Genomic DNA, 12,289 nt, shown 5'->3' with positions numbered 1-12,289 from the left:
GAAGCGTTGACCGCCTGCTTTTCACCATAGATGCTGCCTGGCCTGCTGAGTTCCTCCAGCATCATTGTGTTTTTCAATTATGAATCCAATCCACTATCTCCCCCTGGATCCCATGCGATCTAGCCTTCCAGACTAGCCCGCCATGACAGACCTTGTCAAAGGACTTGCAAAAGTCCATATTGACAACACCTACTATGCTTCCATCCTCTACCCTCATGGTTACCTCCTCAAAGAACTCCAAGAGCTTTGTCAGACATGACTTCCCTCACACAAAGCCTACTGAATGTCCGGAATCAGACTGTCTGTCCAAATGTAGGTAGGTCCTGTCCCTCAGAATCCCCTCCAGCAATTTACCCACCACCAATGTCAGACTCTCCAGCCTGTAGTTTCCTGGCTTGTTTTTAATACCCTTTTTAAACAATGGTACCACATTAGCCACTCTCCAGTCCTCCAAAACCTCACCTGTGGCCAGAGATGAAGCAAAAATCTCTGCAAGGACCTTCTTCTCTAGCTTCCCACAAGGTCCGAGAATGCACCAGGTCAGGCCCTGGGGATTTATCCACCTTAATGCATTCACTTTAGGGCCTCCAGTACTTCCTCCTTGCTAATTCGTATGTGGTCCAAGATATCACCGCTCATTTCCCTCATTTCTTTAGCCTGCGTCGTTTTCTCCACAGTAAAAACTGAAGAGAAATATTCATTAAAAATCTCTTCCATTTCCTTTGGTTCCACACAAACACAAACGGCCACGCTGATCTTTAAGGGGACCTATCCCTCGTCATCCCTATACTCATAATATACCTACAGAATCTCTTGGGATTTTGCCTCACCTTGCCTGCCAGATCCTTCTCATATCCTCCTTTTGCCCTCCTAACTTCTCTATTAAATGCACTCCAACATTTTTCGTTGTCACCAAGAGATTCACTAGTTCCCAGTTGCTTATGTGCAATGTATGCCTCCCTCTTTTTCTTACTCTGATCCTTAATATCTCTCATCGACCAGGGTTCCCAAAACCCACTAGCCTTGCCCTTTACCCTAACAGGAGCATGCAGGCCCAGAACTCTTGACATCACACTTTTAAAAGCCTCCCACTTGGCAGATGCTCCTTTCCCTGTTAACAATCTCATCCAATCAACCTCTTCAAGATCCCACTAATGGCTCCAAAATTTGCTCTACCCCAGTTCAGGACCCTAACTTGTCAACCGATCATAACTTCTCCATAACTATTTTAAAACAAATAGAATTATGATTATTGGACCCAAAGTGCTCACTGACAGATAATTCTGCCACTTGCCCAGTAAAGGAAGCTTCCTTGGACACATTTCAAAATTCCACTCCAACCAAGCATTTTACACTATGGTTGGCCTAGTCTATATTAGGGAAGTTAAAATCTCCCACTAACTGTACCTTATTATGTTTACAACTAGCTACAACCTCTTGACAAATCTGCTCCTCCAATTCCAGCTGACTATTGGGGGGCCCATAATACAATCCCGTCAGAGTGATCACCTTTTTGTTTCTAAGTTCTACCCATTTGGCCTCACTGGATGATTCCCCCAAGATTACCTTCTCTAAGGACTGTTATTATGTCCTCTTTCACCAAGAATGCAACTCCTCACCCTCTCTTACCTGCACCTCTTAAACACCTGTAGCATCAGTATCCTGGAACATTGAGCTGCCAGTCTTGCGCTTCCTTCAGCCATGTTTCTGATATGGTTATGATATCTCAGTCCCCAGAGTGAATCCACACCCTGAGTTCGTCTGCCTTAGCTGTTAACCTGTTGAGAGGTTGGACAAACTTGGAGCGTCAGAGGCTGAGGGGTGATCTGATAGCAGAATATAAAATTATGAGAAGCATAGATAGGGTAGATAGAGTCCTTTTGCCAGGGCGGAAATGTCAATTACTAGAGGGCATAGCTTTAAGGCGAGGGGGGGAAAGTTTAAACGAGTTTTACAAGGCAAGTTGTTTTCTTTACACAGAGTGGTGGGTGTGCTTGGCAGGAGAAATGGTGGAAAAAGTTATGATAGCAATGTTTAAGAAGCATTTGGACAAGCACATGAACAGGCAGGGAACAGAGGGATATAAGCCATGTGCAGGCAGATGGGATTAGTTTGGATTACATAGAACACAGAACAATTCAGCACAGGAACAGGCCTTTTGGCCCACGATGTCCGTGCCAACCATGATGCCAGTTTAAAATGCCTATCTGCCTGCACTTTGTTTATATCCCTCCATTTCTTGCCTGTTCATGTGCCTATCTAAATGCCTCTTCCACCACGTCTCCTGGCAGCACATTCCAGGCACTTACCACTGTGTAAAATATTTGACATGAAGATCTCTTTTAAATTCCCCCCTCCTCTAACCTTAGAGCTATGCCCTCTAGTGCTTGACATTTCCATCCTGGGAAAAAGACTCTGACTATCTACATTGTCTATGCCTCTCATAATTTTATATACTTTGATCAGGTCACCCCCTCTGCCTCCAATACTCCAGGGAAAACAATTTGTCCAACTTCTCCTTATAGCTAATACTTTGTAATCCAAGCAACAACCTGGTGAACCTCCTCTGCACCCTCTCAGGGAGTAGCATCAGCCACTATATGTGGCCTTCTTTGACCTTACTAAAGCCTTTATCTCCAACACTTTTCTCAATCTTGCTGCAGTATCGCACCTCACCTCTAACAAACTTCCCTTAGGAGTGGAGTTAATCTTCAGAACTAATGGGAAATGGTTCAAATATGACAACTACCATCCAGAACCAACATAATCCAACTGCAGTATGCAACTAAGGGCAATGAGGCCAATCCCCATGACATTGTCGACTTGGTCACTGAAATATATGGGAAGGTGGGCCATGTGACTAAAACTGCAAAGTTTCAGAATTTCAGTGGGGGTGCTGTTTGCTCCCAAGGGCCAGTTACTTTTGAGCTCTTGTTGGTCAGGAGTGGTGCCAATGTTGTCCTAATAGGTTGCTGTGGTATGGATTCATGGGTGCTTACATCAAGAACAGTTGACGTTGATATTTTGGGGAATTTCTCAAACTATAGCATGTTTAAACTTAGAAAAAATTAGGAGTGGTACTGTTGATACTTCGCTTAAATTTGAGGAAGTTTGGAGTCCATTTATTCAATATTTCCATATGATATAAAGTGACCTTTTTCAGATCCCTCTCAATAACCCTTGAATGCAGAGGAACGGAGTTGATGACATAGTAATGTTTCTTTTTTTTAATTGGAGAAATATCAGTCCAGTTTTTATTTTGAAGTTTTTGGTTTTTTTTGGTTTATTATCAATTTTTTTTTGATTTGGGGGTTCTTCTTTCATTTAATTAAATTTCATTTCTTTCCAATCTTTCCTTCTGTAATTGTTTACTTAATAAGAGAACAGGAGGTCTAGATTCCTTTGTTTTTACTCCTTGTGATTATATATATTAACTGTTATGATTGTTATCCTGATCTCTTAGCACCATATGTATAATTACTAATGTTATATATACTATTTTGTACTAATTTGAAAATTAATAAAAAGATTGAAAAAGAAAGATATTTTGGGGCCATTGATGGAGGTGATAGAACAGGTGATGCAATCTTCTTTGAAATCCCTCACTTGGATGATGATATAACAAGAACCAGTGCTTGGACCAGGGGTGTTGCCATGACATCTTATGCTTATTCCCCTGACAAAATAGGACGTTCATTAGGACAAGGCCATGTTTCAAGCTTTTTGTCTAGAGAAGGACTTGCTTGGGGTCAGTCTCTGCCACTCCTTTGTCATGGATCATGCCTTGCCAGAGGGTTGCATCCCTTCCTATTGATGGTAAAGCTCATTCTGTGAAGACCATGTTCTTCTTTTGGTTTACACATTCAGGGCGAGGTATACACGCTATTTTGTTCTTTAAACTGGCCATTTCCTGCCCAACCTATCTCATTTAGTGTAGTGATGTGAATGTAGAAGTGTCTGAGTTCCCAGGCTATGATATAGAGCAGTGTTCAGGGTTCTCTGGAGTTGTTTGTGTCAGACCAGGGAAAAGTTTCCTTTCTCTGGCAGGCAGCAAAAACTTTGTTTCCATCAAATTCTTCTTAAGTGCAACCAGAGTTTCTTCAGGCAGTGAATTACAGACCACTAACAACCTTTGAATGGAAAAAAAATCAATTCCCTCCCTAATGCTGCTATTAACTACCTTAAATCAGTACCTCCTAATAATTAAGCTGTCTTCTAACACCTCAATCCAGGCCTCTCAATTTTATACATCTACTTTAACTCTCACCTCACAGAGTTCTGGATCAAAAATAAAAACCCACCCTAACCAATCTTTTCTCCCAACTCAAGTTCTTCTCTCTTGACATCCTTGTAAATTTTCCCCAAGTCCTCTCCAAAGCTTTCTCATTTTTCCTGCAATGCACTGACCAGTACTCTAGCTGTGGTTCAAACAAGAAATTAGAACGTAGTCAACACAAAAATCAAGTTTATTGTCAAATGCACAAGTACATATATGCACAGGTGCAATGAAAAACTTACTTGCAGCAGCATCACAGGCACATAGCATCAGACCCACAACATTCACAAGAAAACATAAATTATACACAAGAAAGAATACAATTAGAACAAAAAAAAGTCCATTGTAGGTGCAAATTGGTCATAGTGTTGCTATACTGAGGTAGTGATTAGAGTTGAGCAGGTTGGTTCAAGAACCAAATGGTTGAAGGGAAGTAATAGTTCTTGAGCCTAGTGGTGTGCAACTTCTGGCTTCTGTAACTCCTGCCCGATGATAGCTGCAAGAAGATGGCATGGCCTGGATAGTGGGGATCTCTGATGATAGATTTTGCCTTCTTGAGGCAGTACCTCATATAGATACTACCGATAGTGAGTAGGGATGTGCCCATGAAATATTGGTCTGAGTTCACTGCTCTCTTCAGCTTCTTACATTCCTGTGCATTCAAATTGCCGTACCAGACCATAATGCAACCAGTTGGGATATTTTCAATAGTACATAGAACAAAGAACAGTGCAGCATTGGACAGGCCATTCAGCTCATGATGTTGTGCTGATCTTGATGCTGATTTATACTAAGTGTCCTCCTTCTGTTTATCATCCATATCTCTCCATTCCTTTAGTTTTCATTTGTCTATCTAAAAGCCTCTTAAACTCCACCAAACTGCCTGATTCCACCACTACCCCTGGTACCCATTCTGGGCACCTACCACCCTCTGTGTTAAAAATACTTGCCCCTCACATCGCTTTTAAACTTCCTCCCTCCAACCTTTAAAGTATGTCCTCTGGTGTTTGACATTTCTACCCTGGGGAAAAGATTCTGACTGTCTACCCTATCTATGCTTTCCATAATTTTAAAAACCTCCATCAGATCTCCCCTCAGCCTCTGTCACTCTACGGAGAACAACCCAAGTTTGTCCAACCTGTCCTTGTAGCTCATACCCTCTAATCTAGGCAGCGTCCTGGTAAACCACTTCTGCACTTTTTCTACAATCTCCGCAATCCTTCCTATAAAGGGGCAACCAGAACTGCACACAATACTCCAAGTGTGGTCTGACTAAAATTTTATATAGCTGCAGCAATGACTTACTTACTCTTATACTCAACACTACTACCAAAAAAGGCAAGCATTCCATATGCCTTCTTAACCACCTTATCCACTTGAGTAGCCACTTTCAGTGAACGATAGATCTGGACCCCAAGACCCCTCTGTACCTCAGTGCTATTAAGGGGCCTACCATTAACTATACACTTTCTCCTTTCGCTTGACCTCCCAAAGTGGAACACCTCACACTTGCCCGGATTAAACACCATCTGCCACTTCTCTGCCCATATCTGTAACTGATCTATATCCTGTTGTATTTTTTGATAGTTCATTATGCTGTCCACAACTCCACCAATTTTGGTATTATCTGCAAAATGATTCATCGAAATCATTGATATACATCACAAACAAGAGGTCCCAGCACCAATCCTTGTGGATCACAGACCTCCAGCCAGAATAACAGCCTTCCATCCCTACACTCTCTTCTACGGGCAAGCCAGTTCAGAATCCAAACTTGCAATTTACCCTGGATCCGATGCAGCTTTATCTTCTGAATCAACCTACCATGAGGACCTTGTCAAATGTGTTACTAAAATCCATGTAGATAATGTCCACTGCCTAATCCTCATCAAGCACCTTCATCACCTACTCAAAAAACTCAATCAAGTTTGCAAGACATGACCTGCCCTGCACAAAGCCATGCTGACTGCCCCTAAGCAGGCCATGCTTTTCCAAATCTGCATAAATCCTATCCTTCAGTATCTTCTCCAATAGCTTCCCCATCACTGACGTGAGGCTCACATCTGGATTATCCCTATTTCCTTCCTTGAACAAAGGCACAACGTTTGCCTTTGTACATCTGTAGAAGTTTGTTAGAGTGTTCAGTGACATACTGAACCTCCTTAATCTTCTGAGAAGGTAAAGACGCTGCTGCCCCTTCCTTGTGATTGCATCTATGTTCTGGGCTCAGGACAGGTCATCTGACATATTAACACCCAGGAACTTAAAGCTGCTGACCCTCTCCACTACCAATCCACCAATGTAGACTGGTGCATTTTCACCATCCTTCCCCTTCCTGAAGTTAACAATCAGTTCTTTCGTTTTACTAACGTTGAATGAGAGGCACAGAACAGTACAGCAAAGGAAGAGGCCCTTTGGCCCATGATGTCTGAGCCAAACACAATGCCAAATTAATATTCATGTGCCTATCTAAAAACCCCTTAAACATCCCTGTTGTATCTGCTTCCACCACTATCCCTGGCAGCCCCTTCCAGACACCTACCCATCTGTGTAAAAGTAACTTGCCCTGCACAGCTCCTTTAAATTTTCTCCCTCTCACCTTAAATACATGTTCTCTACTACTTCACATTTTTACCCTGGGAAAAGGTTTCTGACTATCTATGTCTCTCATAATTTTATTAACTTCTATCAGGTTCCTGCTGTTATATGAAAAAAACAAGATGCTGGTAGAACTCAGCAGCGTTCTCTCAGAGTTGTTCAGCAGAATTCTGCTGAGTTCCTCCAGCATCTTGTTTTTTCATCTAGATTCCAGCAGCTGAGGTCCTAGGTTTCTCCTGCTGTTATATTCCATAAATAGGGCAATAAAGCAAACTTTCTGTATTAACACTTTTCTCCCTCTCCTGTAATCTTCAGAAATCTGTGCGCACACAACAAGGTCCCTCTGTTTTTTTTGTTTTTCCTTGCCTTGCTTGCCCTCCTCAAATGCATTACCTTATACTTTATCAATTAATTTTCATCTCACAAGATCTGTCTAATGATATTTTCCTGTGCTATATTACTTTCTTCCTTACTTTGACCATACAGCTAAGTTTTGTATCATCTTATAACTTCTTAATCATCCCTTTCATTTGCATTTAAATTACTTCCATGCAAAACAAACAACTTGATCTTACACTTTATGGAATCCCACTGTATACGGCCCTCCATTCAGTTTTGGACTGACTGGCAGTTCTACTGGCCAGTTTACCACATGTAGCCTTGTTAAAAGCCTTGCTAAAATTCATGTAGAATACAGTAAATGTGCTATTGCATTATGTCTCTGTTCTACCCTTTCAAAAAATTCAGTCATGTTAGACAAATTCAAAATGACTGTCCCGGATTATGATGCATTTCTAAATAATATGGTTTTCTAAATAATAATTAATACTGCCCCAGTGGAGGCTGTGCTTTCAGCCATCTAAAACCAATTTTCTAGGAATTTCAGCAAGAAAGCCTCTGCTTCTTTATTTTCTCATATCCTTTAAATTGTTTTCCAGTGACTGTTTATCGCCTTGAAGTCATATGCTTAATACGTATTCTTCATGTGCATCAATTTGTGCAAGATACACTTCTGTGAAGCACTTTGGTATGTTCATCTACCTTAAAGGTGTCGCCTGCTCTGTCATAATTGCTGACTATTTCCAGGAATGCAAAGACAGAATGCTTAAGTCTCCATGACAAATCACATATTTAAACCATTCTCGTCTGTCTCCTCTATTCTCAAACAACAAACTTGAGTACCTCATGGACTTCTTCCGAAACTGAACTTGATAAGATTTCTTTATTGTACATGTACATCGAAACACACAGTGAAATGAATCTTTGCATAGAGTGTTCTGGGGGCAGCCCACAAGTGTCGGCACGCTTCTAGCCCCAACATACTATGCCCACAACTCCTAACCCACATGTCTTTGGAATGTGGGAGGAAACCAGAGCACCAGGAGAAAACCCACACAGCCACGGGGAGAATGTACAAACTCCTTACAGACATCAGCGGGAATTGAACACGGGTCGCCGGTGCTATAATAGCGTTACACTAACTGCTACACGAAGAATGTATGAGGAAAGTCTCTGTCTTCACCACCCTGCTCCCAACCAAAGGAACAAAGTTTCTCAAAAGGCTCCCTTTTCCCTGCTCTGAACTCTCCAGTTTCTCTATCTCCTCTCATGTTCTTTCCAAATTTGTGTGGTTCATGATGTCAAGATCTTGCTCCATCTTTCCACCCAACCACTGACCACCCATCTTCCCTCCTTGGTCTCTCTGTTAGCCGATAAAGTTAAATGAATTCCTTCCTCAGGTCTGTCCTACAGTGGTACTGCCCCTTCCTTTCATATCTGCCATCCTTATCCATCTTCAATATGCCATGGCTTCCCAGCTTTTATCATTTCTGAATCTATATGTAAAAAATCCTTCAATAGTAAGACCATAAGACATAGGAGCAGAATTAGGCCATTCAGCCCAATGAATGTTCCGCCATTTGATCATGGCTGATTTATTTTTCCCTCTCAACCCCATTATCCTGCCTTCTCCCAGTAACCTTTGATGCCCTTACTAATCAAGAACCTATCAACCACTGCTTTAAATAAACCCAATGACTTGGCCTCCACAGCTGTCTATGGCAATGAATTCCACAGATTCACCACCCTCTTGTTGAAGAAATTCCTCCTCATCTTTGTTCTAAAGAAGTCCTTCTATTCAGAGGCTGTGTCCTCTGGTGCTAGACTCTCCATCCTCTCTACGTCCAATCTATCCAAGCCTTTCAATATTCGGTATGTTTCAATGAGATCCCCCTTCATCCTAGTAAACTCCAGCGAGTACAGGCCCAGAGCCATCAAATGCTCCTCATGCATTAACCATTCATTCTGGGATCATTCTTGTAAACCTCCTCTGGACCGTCTCCAATGCCAGCACATCCTTCCTTAGGCCAAAATTGCTCACAATACTCCAAATGTGGTCTGGCCAACATCTTATAAAGCCTCTGCATCACATCCTTGCTTTTATATTCTAGTCCTCTAGAAATGAATGCTAACATTGCATTTGCCTTCCTTACTACCAACTCAACCTGCAAGTTAAACTTTAGGGAATCCTGCACTAAGACTCCATAGTCCCTTTGCACCTCCGATTTCTGAATTCACTCCCTGTTTAGAAAATAGTGTATGCTTTTATTCCTTCTACCAAAGTGCATGACCGTACACTTCCCTATGCTGTATTCCATCTGCCAATTCTTTGCCCATTTTCCCAACCTGTCCAAGTCTTTCTACACACTCCCTGCTTCCTCAACACTACCTGCCCCTCCACCTAATAATAATATTTATTTATTAGTCACATGTACATTGAAACACACAGTGAAATGCATCTTTTTGCGTAGAATGTGCTAGGGGCAGCCTGCAATTGTCGCCACACTTCCGGCGCCAACATAGCATGTCCGCAACTTCCTAACCTGTACATCTTTGGAATGTGAGAGGAAACTGGAGCACCTGGAGGAAACCCACACAGTCACGGGAAGCATGTACAAATAATGGCAGAATTGAACCTGGGTGGCTGGCGCTGTAATAGCGTTACTCTAACCACGACACTACCATGTTACCCTATCTTTCTATCATCTGCAAACTTGGCCACAAGGCCATCAATTCCATCATTCAGACCATTAACATATAACGTGAAAAGTTGCGGACCCAACACTGACCCCTGCAAAACACCACTAGTCACCGACAGCCAACCAGAAAAGGCCCCCTTTATTCCCACTCTTTGCCTTCTGCCAGTCAGCCAATCTTCTATCCATGCTAGTACCTTTCCTGTGATACTATGGGCTCCTATCTTGTTTAGCAGCCTCATCTGCAGCACCTTGTCAAAGGCCTTCTTCTTCGGGATGAAATGATCCTGCGTCTTCTGAATAACTCCCAGGAACTCCTGCCATTGCTGTTCTACCATCATCCCTCCTAGGGTCCCCTTCCCATCAACTTTGGCCAGCTCCTCTCTCATGCCTCTGTAGTTACCTTTACTCAACTGTAATACCGATACATCTGATTTCAACTTCTCCCTCTCAAACTGCAGGGTGAATTCTATCATATTATGATCACTGCCTCCTAAGGGTTCCTTAACCTTAAGCTTCCTAATCAAATCTGGTTCATTGCACAACACCAAATCCAGAATTGCCTTTTCCCTTGTGGGCTCAACAACAAGCTGCACTAAACATCCATCTCATAGGCATCCTACAAACTCCTTCTCTTGGGATCCAGTACCAACCTGATTTTCCCAATCTACCTGCATATTGAAATCCCCCATGAGCACCGTAACATTGCCCTTTTATACATGCATTTTCTACCTCCTGTTGTAATTTGTACCCCACTTCCTGGCCTGTATATAATTCCCATTAGGGTCCTTTTACCCTTGCAGTTTCTTAACTCTACCCACAAGGATTCTACATCTCCTGATGCTATGTCACTTCTTGCTAAGAATTTGATTTCATTTTATACCAACAGAGCCACCCCATGAAGCCACTTATCAGGCTTGACAATCAGACTTCTTGACAATCAATGCAGTCAGGCTTCTTCCCTGCCTTGGTACTGAAACAGCTTTTATCAAAGTCACTTCTGTGATTATAACTGAAGCAAACTACTCCACCTCATCTTTTGACCCATTCTTTGAAGCAGTCAACCCCACACAAACCTCCTCTGAAGCCTCTCCCTCATTATCCACTTGGGTGAGGCTGAATTCTCCCAGTTATATTCTTACCTATCCAGCACGAGAATCATCAGCAATGAATTCTCTTCCACTTTTTTCACATACATGCTGCCTCTCAACAACATCCAAACACCTGGTGTCAGTTTCCATATGTGTGCTGTTAACACCCAGTTTTATCTCACCATCATATCTCTTGACTACATACTAGATAAGAAATAAGAGCAGCAGTAGCCTGTTGAACTTATTCCTCCATGACTGATCTTCTACTTCAACTTGACTTTCCCACATAATCTACAGTTCTATAATTTTCAGCTTTGAATATTCTGAATGATTAAGTACCCACAATCCTTCAGCGTAGAGTTTTTGTATTCTCAAGGCTTCAGCCGAAGAAATTCCTTCTAACTTCAGTTTAAATGTCCAACCCTTTATCTTGAGTTTATAGGTCTTAATCCAAGAGAAAATCATCTTGTATCCACTCTGCCAAACTCCTTTAGAATCTTACGTTTGGAATCTTTTGTTTCAATCAGATCACCTCTCATTCTCAGGGAGAATCAGGAGGCGATAGAAGAGTGGTCACACCGGGCCTACGGGAGGCAGGCAAGTGGGTCACAGTCAGGAGGGAGAAGGGGAAGAGTCAGGTACCAGACAGTACCCCTGTGGCTGTACCCCTTGACAATAAGTACTCCTGCTTGAGTACTGTTGGGGGAGACAGCCTACCTGGGAGAAGCAACAATGGCAGTGTCTCTGGCACAGAGTCCGGCCCTGTGGCTCAGAAGGGTAGGGAAGGAGAGAGGAGGGCACTAGTGATAGGGGACTCTATAGTTAGGTGGGCAGACAAGCGATTCTGTGGAGGCAGGAAAGAAACTCGGAAGGTAGTTTGCCTCCCAGGTGCCAGGGTCCGGGATGTTTCAGATCACGTCCAAGATATCCTGAAGGGGGAGGGAGGACAGCCAGACGTCGTGGTACATATTAGTACTAACGACATAGGTAGGGAAAGGAATGAGGTCCTGAAAAAAGACTATAGAGAATTAGGAAGGAAGTTGAGAAGCAGGACCTCAAAGGTAGTAATTTCCGGGTTACTGCCTGTGCTAACAGAATGAGGAGGAGGTTAAACGCGTGGCTGAGGGATTGGAGTAAGGAGCAGGGATTCAGATTTCTGGATCATTGGGGCCTCTTTGGGGCAGGTATGACCTGTTCAAAGAGGATGGGTTGCACTTGAATCCCAGGGGGACCAATATCCTGGCAGGGAGATTTGCTAAGGCTACTGGGGAGAGTTGAAACTAGAACTG

The 12,289-nt window shown here is 42.7% G+C and overlaps 1 protein-coding gene across 2 annotated transcripts in view; it reads right to left on the bottom strand.

Annotated features, from left to right (window-relative positions):
- Nucleotides 1-12,289, bottom strand: part of LOC127572255 (tetratricopeptide repeat protein 39B) — a 205,420-nt gene that overhangs the window by 183,798 nt on the left and 9,333 nt on the right. Inside the window, exon 2 of one of the 2 annotated variants that reach the window (XM_052019234.1) lies at nucleotides 1,630-1,778. The exons of the other annotated variant lie outside the window; for it this stretch is intronic. The gene's annotated coding sequence lies outside the window, so the exon portion shown is untranslated. The remainder of the gene's footprint in view (nucleotides 1-1,629; nucleotides 1,779-12,289) is intronic. 2 annotated transcript variants of the gene reach the window in all.

Source organism: Pristis pectinata, chromosome 7 (genome assembly GCF_009764475.1).
Source record: "Pristis pectinata isolate sPriPec2 chromosome 7, sPriPec2.1.pri, whole genome shotgun sequence".
In the NCBI taxonomy this organism is placed as follows: domain Eukaryota; kingdom Metazoa; phylum Chordata; class Chondrichthyes; order Rhinopristiformes; family Pristidae; genus Pristis; species Pristis pectinata.
The sequence above is the reverse complement of the archived record's forward strand: the minus strand, read 5'-3'. Positions and strand labels throughout refer to the sequence as shown.